Genomic DNA, 8,281 nt, shown 5'->3' with positions numbered 1-8,281 from the left:
GCTACGGTACATAGGCCTGAGTGCGTTACAGTCTGCTGTTCTGTAAGGACCGCTATCGGTCCACAATACATAGGGTTGCCGTGCACTACTGCTGACCGCTGCCCTATACTGCAGCAGTCCTTCAGCGGTATAGGGACTGACGCACAGTCTGCTAAACACTAACACACAACCTGCTTGGTCCACAAAAGTTTTTATAAGGACTGGTAACTTGGTATAGGGTGCTACGGTACATAGGCCTGAGTGCAGTACAGTCTGCTGTTCTGTAAGGACCGCTATCGGTCCACAATACATAGGGTTGCCGTGCACTACTGCTGACCGCTGCCCTATACTGCAGCAGTCCTTCATTGGTATAGGGACTGACGTACAGTCTGCTAATCACTAACACACAACCTGCTTGGTCCACAAAAGTTCTTATAAGGACTGGTAACTTGGTATAGGGTGCTACGGTACATAGGCCTGAGTGCGTTACAGTCTGCTGTTCTGTAAGGACCGCTATCGGTCCACAATACATAGGGTTGCCGTGCACTACTGCTGACCGCTGCCCTATACTGCAGCAGTCCTTCATTGGTATAGGGACTGACGTACAGTCTGCTAATCACTAACACACAACCTGCTTGGTCCACAAAAGTTCTTATAAGGACTGGTAACTTGGTATAGGGTGCTACGGTACATAGGCCTGAGTGCGTTACAGTCTGCTGTTCTGTAAGGACCGCTATCGGTCCACAATACATAGGGTTGCCGTGCACTACTGCTGACCGCTGCCCTATACTGCAGCAGTCCTTCAGCGGTATAGGGACTGACGCACAGTCTGCTAAACACTAACACACAACCTGCTTGGTCCACAAAAGTTTTTATAAGGACTGGTAACTTGGTATAGGGTGCTACGGTACATAGGCCTGAGTGCAGTACAGTCTGCTGTTCTGTAAGGACCGCTATCGGTCCACAATACATAGGGTTGCCGTGCACTACTGCTGACCGCTGCCCTATACTGCAGCAGTCCTTCATTGGTATAGGGACTGACGTACAGTCTGCTAATCACTAACACACAACCTGCTTGGTCCACAAAAGTTCTTATAAGGACTGGTAACTTGGTATAGGGTGCTACGGTACATAGGCCTGAGTGCGTTACAGTCTGCTGTTCTGTAAGGACCGCTATCGGTCCACAATACATAGGGTTGCCGTGCACTACTGCTGACCGCTGCCCTATACTGCAGCAGTCCTTCATTGGTATAGGGACTGACGTACAGTCTGCTAATCACTAACACACAACCTGCTTGGTCCACAAAAGTTCTTATAAGGACTGGTAACTTGGTATAGGGTGCTACGGTACATAGGCCTGAGTGCGTTACAGTCTGCTGTTCTGTAAGGACCGCTATCGGTCCACAATACATAGGGTTGCCGTGCACTACTGCTGACCGCTGCCCTATACTGCAGCAGTCCTTCAGCGGTATAGGGACTGACGCACAGTCTGCTAAACACTAACACACAACCTGCTTGGTCCACAAAAGTTTTTATAAGGACTGGTAACTTGGTATAGGGTGCTACGGTACATAGGCCTGAGTGCAGTACAGTCTGCTGTTCTGTAAGGACCGCTATCGGTCCACAATACATAGGGTTGCCGTGCACTACTGCTGACCGCTGCCCTATACTGCAGCAGTCCTTCATTGGTATAGGGACTGACGTACAGTCTGCTAATCACTAACACACAACCTGCTTGGTCCACAAAAGTTCTTATAAGGACTGGTAACTTGGTATAGGGTGCTACGGTACATAGGCCTGAGTGCGTTACAGTCTGCTGTTCTGTAAGGACCGCTATCGGTCCACAATACATAGGGTTGCCGTGCACTACTGCTGACCGCTGCCCTATACTGCAGCAGTCCTTCATTGGTATAGGGACTGACGTACAGTCTGCTAATCACTAACACACAACCTGCTTGGTCCACAAAAGTTCTTATAAGGACTGGTAACTTGGTATAGGGTGCTACGGTACATAGGCCTGAGTGCGTTACAGTCTGCTGTTCTGTAAGGACCGCTATCGGTCCACAATACATAGGGTTGCCGTGCACTACTGCTGACCGCTGCCCTATACTGCAGCAGTCCTTCATTGGTATAGGGACTGACGTACAGTCTGCTAATCACTAACACACAACCTGCTTGTTCCACAAAAGTTCTTATAAGGACTGGTAACTTGGTATAGGGTGCTACGGTACATAGGCCTGAGTGCGTTACAGTCTGCTGTTCTGTAAGGACCGCTATCGGTCCACAATACATAGGGTTGCCGTGCACTACTGCTGACCGCTGCCCTATACTGCAGCAGTCCTTCATTGGTATAGGGACTGACGTACAGTCTGCTAATCACTAACACACAACCTGCTTGTTCCACAAAAGTTCTTATAAGGACTGGTAACTTGGTATAGGGTGCTACGGTACATAGGCTTGAGTGCGGTACAGTCTGCTGTTCTGTAAGGACCGCTATCGGTCCACAATAGATAGGGTTGACGTGCACCACTGCTGACCGCTGCCCTATACTGCAGCAGTCCTTCAGCGGTATAGGGACTGACGTACAGTCTGCTAAACACTAATACACAACCTGCTTGGTCCACAAAAGTTCTTATAAGGACTGGTAACTTGGTATAGGGTGCTACGGTACATAGGCTTGAGTGCGGTACAGTCTGCTGTTCTGTAAGGACCGCTATAGGTCCACAATAGATAGGGTTGACGTGCACCACTGCTGACCGCTGCCCTATACTGCAGCAGTCCTTCAGCGGTATAGGGACTGACGTACAGTCTGCTAAACACTAATACACAACCTGCTTGGTCCACAAAAGTTCTTATAAGGACTGGTAACTTGGTATAGGGTGCTACGGTACATAGGCTTGAGTGCGGTACAGTCTGCTGTTCTGTAAGGACCGCTATAGGTCCACAATAGATAGGGTTGACGTGCACCACTGCTGACCGCTCACCTATACTGCAGCAGTCCTTCAGCGGTATAGGGACTAAGAGTTTTGTCACAGGGTCATTTAAAAAATGACATGCAGAGGAAGAGGCAGGCCCTTCCGCAGGGGTGGTAGGGGTAGGGCAGGAGCAACAGGCTTGAGCCAAAGTGGGAAGTTGCAGAAGGTGCGTTCAATTACTTTAAAGGATGCACCAGACTTGGTTGAGTGGCTCGCTCAGCCTTACTCTTCTGCACCCTCCTCATCCTCTCGATCTGCACCCTCTTCTTCACTCTCTGCTATGTGCACCCCCAAAGACACTACCACCAACAACACGACCACCACCACCACCACCACATACCTTCCGCTTGAGTCACTGGAATTATTTTCCGATCCATATCAAGAGGACATTTCTGATGCGCAGCCACTCTTGGTATTGGATCAGGAAGAGGAGGTAGCAACAAGCGCTACTCAGCAGTCTGACGCCAGTACCCAGATCAGCCCAAGGAGGAGGTTGGTCCCCGGTGTTGCTGCCTACTCTACTTATAGCGGTGGGGAAGGTGACGTTGATGATGACGTGTCTAGTGATGTCACGTGGGTGCCCACAAGAGAGGAAGAGGAGGGGAGTTCAGAGGGAGATATGGACCAGCAGATAGGGAGGAGAAGCAGCAATGACTTACATTGCACAGCAGGGACAAAGCAGACTGCAAATGTATCAGGAGCGAGTCATCGACCATGTACGGTCACATCTGGCGCTCCCAGGACACCGGCACATGGCTCCGCAGTGTGGGCTTTTTTTAACGTGTCCGCTGCTGACAATAGCGTTGCCATCTGCAATCTTTGCAGTCAACGCGTTAGTCGCGGTAAGCCCAATACTCACCTAGGGACGACGGCCTTAAGAAGGCACATGAGCAGCCATCACCGAGCCCAGTGGGAGCAACGGAACACACAAAGCCACACTGCAGGCTCTCACCGTCCAGCCTCGTCTTCTACTTCTCCTTCTCCTCTCTCCTCACAATTGTCCTCCACTCCACCTTCCATCACGCCAAGCTCACATTTTTCTGCAAAAAGGCAGGCTTCCGTGGGCCTAATGTTTGAGCGTAAAAAAATGATGACGCCGGATAACCCTCTTGCCCAACGGTTGGCGGCTGGCTTGTCAGAACTCATAGCCCGCCAACTACTGCCATATAAACTGGTGGACTCGGAGGCCTTTCGCAAATTTGTGGCCATTGGAACACCACAATGGAAGGTCCCAGGAAGGAAGTATTTCTCAGAGAAGGGCATCCCAGAGCTATATGGCCATGTTCAGCGGCAAGTGAATGTATCTCTGGCACACAGTGTCGGTGCCAAGATACATCTGACCACAGACACGTGGTCTAGCAAACACGGGCAGGGAAGGTATATCAGTTTTACTGCCCACTGGGTGAACCTTCTGACGGCCGTCAAGCATGTAACCCGTGGCACCCGTGTAGATTTGGTTTTACCGCCACGGATTGCATGCAGGCCTGACTCTTCTTCTCCTCCTCCTACTCCATCCTCCTCCCTCTCCTCCTCAGCTGCCTCCTCCTTTTCCGCTGCTAGCGTCTCTTCCACTGCACCGCCCAAGCTCCCCAGAACCTATTCCACATGCCAGGTGAGACGTTGCCATGCCATGCTGCGTCTGTTGTGCCTGGAAGCAAAGAGCCACACTGGCCCGGCACTCCTTTCAGCTTTGCGTTCACAGGCAGATGAGTGGCTAACACCGCTCAATTTGACAGTTGGTAAAGTGGTGTGTGACAACGGTGCCAATCTGCTTAGCGCATTGAAACAGGGCAAAATCACGCACGTGCCGTGCATGGCACACGTCTTAAACTTGGTCGTGCAGCGATTCCTTGTCAAATACCCTGGGGTCCAGGACATCTTGCGGCAGGCAAGGAAAATCTCGGCCCATTTCAGAAGATCTTACACGGCCATGGCTCGCCTTGCTGACATTCAGCGGCGACACCATCTGCCGGTCAGACGTCTTATTTGCGATTGCCCGACGCGATGGAACTCAACCTTCTATATGCTTGATAGGCTGCTCCAGCAGAAACGTGCAGTTAACGTCTACCTGTATGAACTCTGCGAAAGAAACGGTTCTGGGGAGCTGGGTTTTTTTTCACCGCGCCAGTGGCTGCTCATGCGCGACACATGCAGACTTCTGCGGCCATTTGAGGAGATCACCAAACTGGTCAGTCGCAGCCATGGCGCCATCAGTGACATGGTACCTTATGCCTTCTTTCTGGAGCGTGCATTGCGTCGTGTCATTGATCAGGCTGTGGAGGAGCAGGAGCGGGAAGATGAGGAAGTCGCAATGCTGGATGAATTCCCAGGGGGGGCTACTCTATCTGAGACAAGTCAACAACAGGAGTCTGATGAGGAGTCAGAGGAGGATGGTGCCGGGGCGGATGAGCAGGAGCAAGAAGAGCATGCTTTAAACCTTTCTGGGATCCCTGTTGTGCGAGGATGGGGAGAGGAGAATGAAGAGGACGACATTATCCTGGATGATGAGCAGGAGCCAGGCCACCACACCGCTTCCACTTTAGTGCAAATGGGGGCCTTCATGCTCCAGTGTTTTAATAGGGACCCCCGTATAAAAAGCATGAGGGTCAAGGACCAGTACTGGGTGGCAACGTACTTAGACCCCCGGTACAAACACAAAATGGCGGAAATGTTACCGCCGTCGCAGAGGGCTGTCAGAATGCAGCACTTCCAGGCCTTGCTTCGAGAAATGCTGCATTCTGCTTTTGCGTGCGCTGGCAGAGGAGCAATTCCCACTCCCAGAGAAGGATTTGCGGGTACCAATCCAACAGCGCCTGCAAGAAGAGGCCGGTTTGAAGATGTGTTGGTGACTTCGGATATGAGGTCATTCTTTCAGCCGACCCATCGACAGGTGTCATCCGGATCCAGCATCAGGGAACGCCTAGACCGTCAGGTGTCCGACTACATTGGGTTAACGGCCGATGTGGACGCTCTGAGGAGTGATGAACCCCTAGACTACTGGGTGGGCAGGCTTGACCTCTGGCCAGAGCTTGCCCAATTTGCAATCGAACTGTTGGCTTGCCCCTCATCCAGTGTCCTGTCCGAAAGGACGTTCAGCGCAGCAGGGGGGATTGTGACCGATAAGCGTACTCGCCTAGCTCACCACAGTGTTAACTACCTCACATTTCTAAAAATGAATGAGGCATGGATCTCGGAGGAATTCAACACATGTGATCAGTAGACCATGTATATGTCTATAAACAATTTTTGGAATCAAGCACACAGACCTTCTTAATTCATTTGGCTCACTTCCCTGACCCAAAAAAGCACACCGTACTATATGCCCCTACCCTCCTCTTTGAAGAGGTTGAGCGGTGTCATATTTCTACTGGGGCTGCTTATTATGAGGGGTTCCCACCATCCCTGTGCTGTGCTGACTTCCTCCTGGGTGTTCTTATTATGAGGGGCTCCCACCATCCCTGTGCTGTGCTGACTTCCTCCTGGGGGTTCTTATTATGAGGGGATCACACCATCCCTGTGCTGTGCTGACTTCCTCCTGGGGCTGCTTACGGTGCTGCTGTCAGCGCTGTATGTCACGGAGCTGCTGTCAGCGCTGTATGTCACGGAGCTGCTGTCAGCGCTGTATGTCACGGAGCTGCTGTCAGCGCTGTATGTCACGGAGCTGCTGTCAGCGCTGTATGTCACGGAGCTGCTGTCAGCGCTGTATGTCACGGAGCTGCTGTCAGCGCTGTATGTCACGGAGCTGCTGTCAGCGCTGTATGTCACGGAGCTGCTGTCAGCGCTGTATGTCACGGAGCTGCTGTCAGCGCTGTATGTCACGGAGCTGCTGTCAGCGCTGTATGTCACGGAGCTGCTGTCAGCGCTGTATGTCACGGAGCTGCTGTCAGCGCTGTATGTCACGGTGCTGCTGTCAGCGCTGTATGTCACGGAGCTGCTGTCAGCGCTGTATGTCACGGAGCTGCTGTCAGCGCTGTATGTCACGGAGCTGCTGTCAGCGCTGTATGTCACGGAGCTGCTGTCAGCGCTGTATGTCACGGAGCTGCTGTCAGCGCTGTATGTCACGGTGCTGCTGTCAGCGCTGTATGTCACGGAGCTGCTGTCAGCGCTGTATGTCACGGAGCTGCTGTCAGCGCTGTATGTCACGGAGCTGCTGTCAGCGCTGTATGTCACGGAGCTGCTGTCAGCGCTGTATGTCACGGAGCTGCTGTCAGCGCTGTATGTCACGGTGCTGATGTCAGTGCTCTGTATTACGGTGCTGCTGTCAGTGCTCTGTATCTCCTGCACCCTCTTGTTTGCCTACCCTGGTCCCTGACCTTCCCTCTCCTCCATTGCCTTCATTAGCTCCATAGTCCTGAATTGTCAGAACAATTTCCCAAATAAAAAAAAAATGCTTGTAGTTATCGATCCCAAATTCACCTCATACATGTATTATGCTATTGTCCAGGTGGTGGGACTACGTGCTACCCCCTAATAATTACCCCGTGGCCGCAAATTCGACCTAAAGGTTTGCGAAATTCGCCTCCCATTGAAGTCAATGGAGCCCGCGGCGAACGGTCGTTTTCGCGAACGTTTGTGCCCGTTCGCGTTTCGCGTTCGCGAAACGTCCCGTCGGAAGTTCGTCCATCACTATTGATACATATGCATTTATGTTTCAGTTAACATTATTAATAAATACTGGGAGATCTTTGGTGACACACACCTCCTTCCCGGTCATGTCTGCTCCCCGTTTGTGCTCTGTTGCGTTGGCTTGTCCTCTGCCTCCTCAGCTCCCGAGCCGGACGCTCATTACTGGATACTCACTCTGGATATTCAGCATTTGGTAGTCTATTCCAGCCCTTGGTGAGTATAGGGCCATGCGTTTTGGACCCCCTTGACTAACTGTCACAATACCATCTCTGTGTTGATACTTATTTGGCTCATTATACCCCCTACAGATGTACTACACACGCATCTACCCCTGATGAAGCAAGCATGGTCTTGCAAAACGTGTTGAGAAACTTTTCATGCCTGTGTACTTTGCAATTTACATTTTATACCATGATACATGTAATGACATTTTTTACTGTATGTATCATTTCAGTGGCTTGGCTATGATTTATGTTGTTTATGTTTGCATGAAAATTTTAATACATTTTGAGATTGCATTTTTTCTGTCAATTAGCAGCACAGTGGTGTAGTGGTTAGCGCTCTCACCTAGCAGTAAAAAGGGTTGCTGGTTCAAATCCCAACCACAACACTACCTGCCTGGAGTTTGCATGTTCTCCCTGTGCCTGCGTGGGTTTCCTCCGGGTGCTCCGGTTTCCTCCCACACTCCAAAGACATGCAGA

Source organism: Lithobates pipiens, unplaced genomic scaffold, assembly GCF_037356315.1.
Source record: "Lithobates pipiens isolate NorthernLeopardFrog02 unplaced genomic scaffold, aLitPip1_a1.2 Scaffold_27, whole genome shotgun sequence".
Lineage (NCBI taxonomy): Eukaryota > Metazoa > Chordata > Amphibia > Anura > Ranidae > Lithobates > Lithobates pipiens.
The sequence above is the reverse complement of the archived record's forward strand: the minus strand, read 5'-3'. Positions refer to the sequence as shown.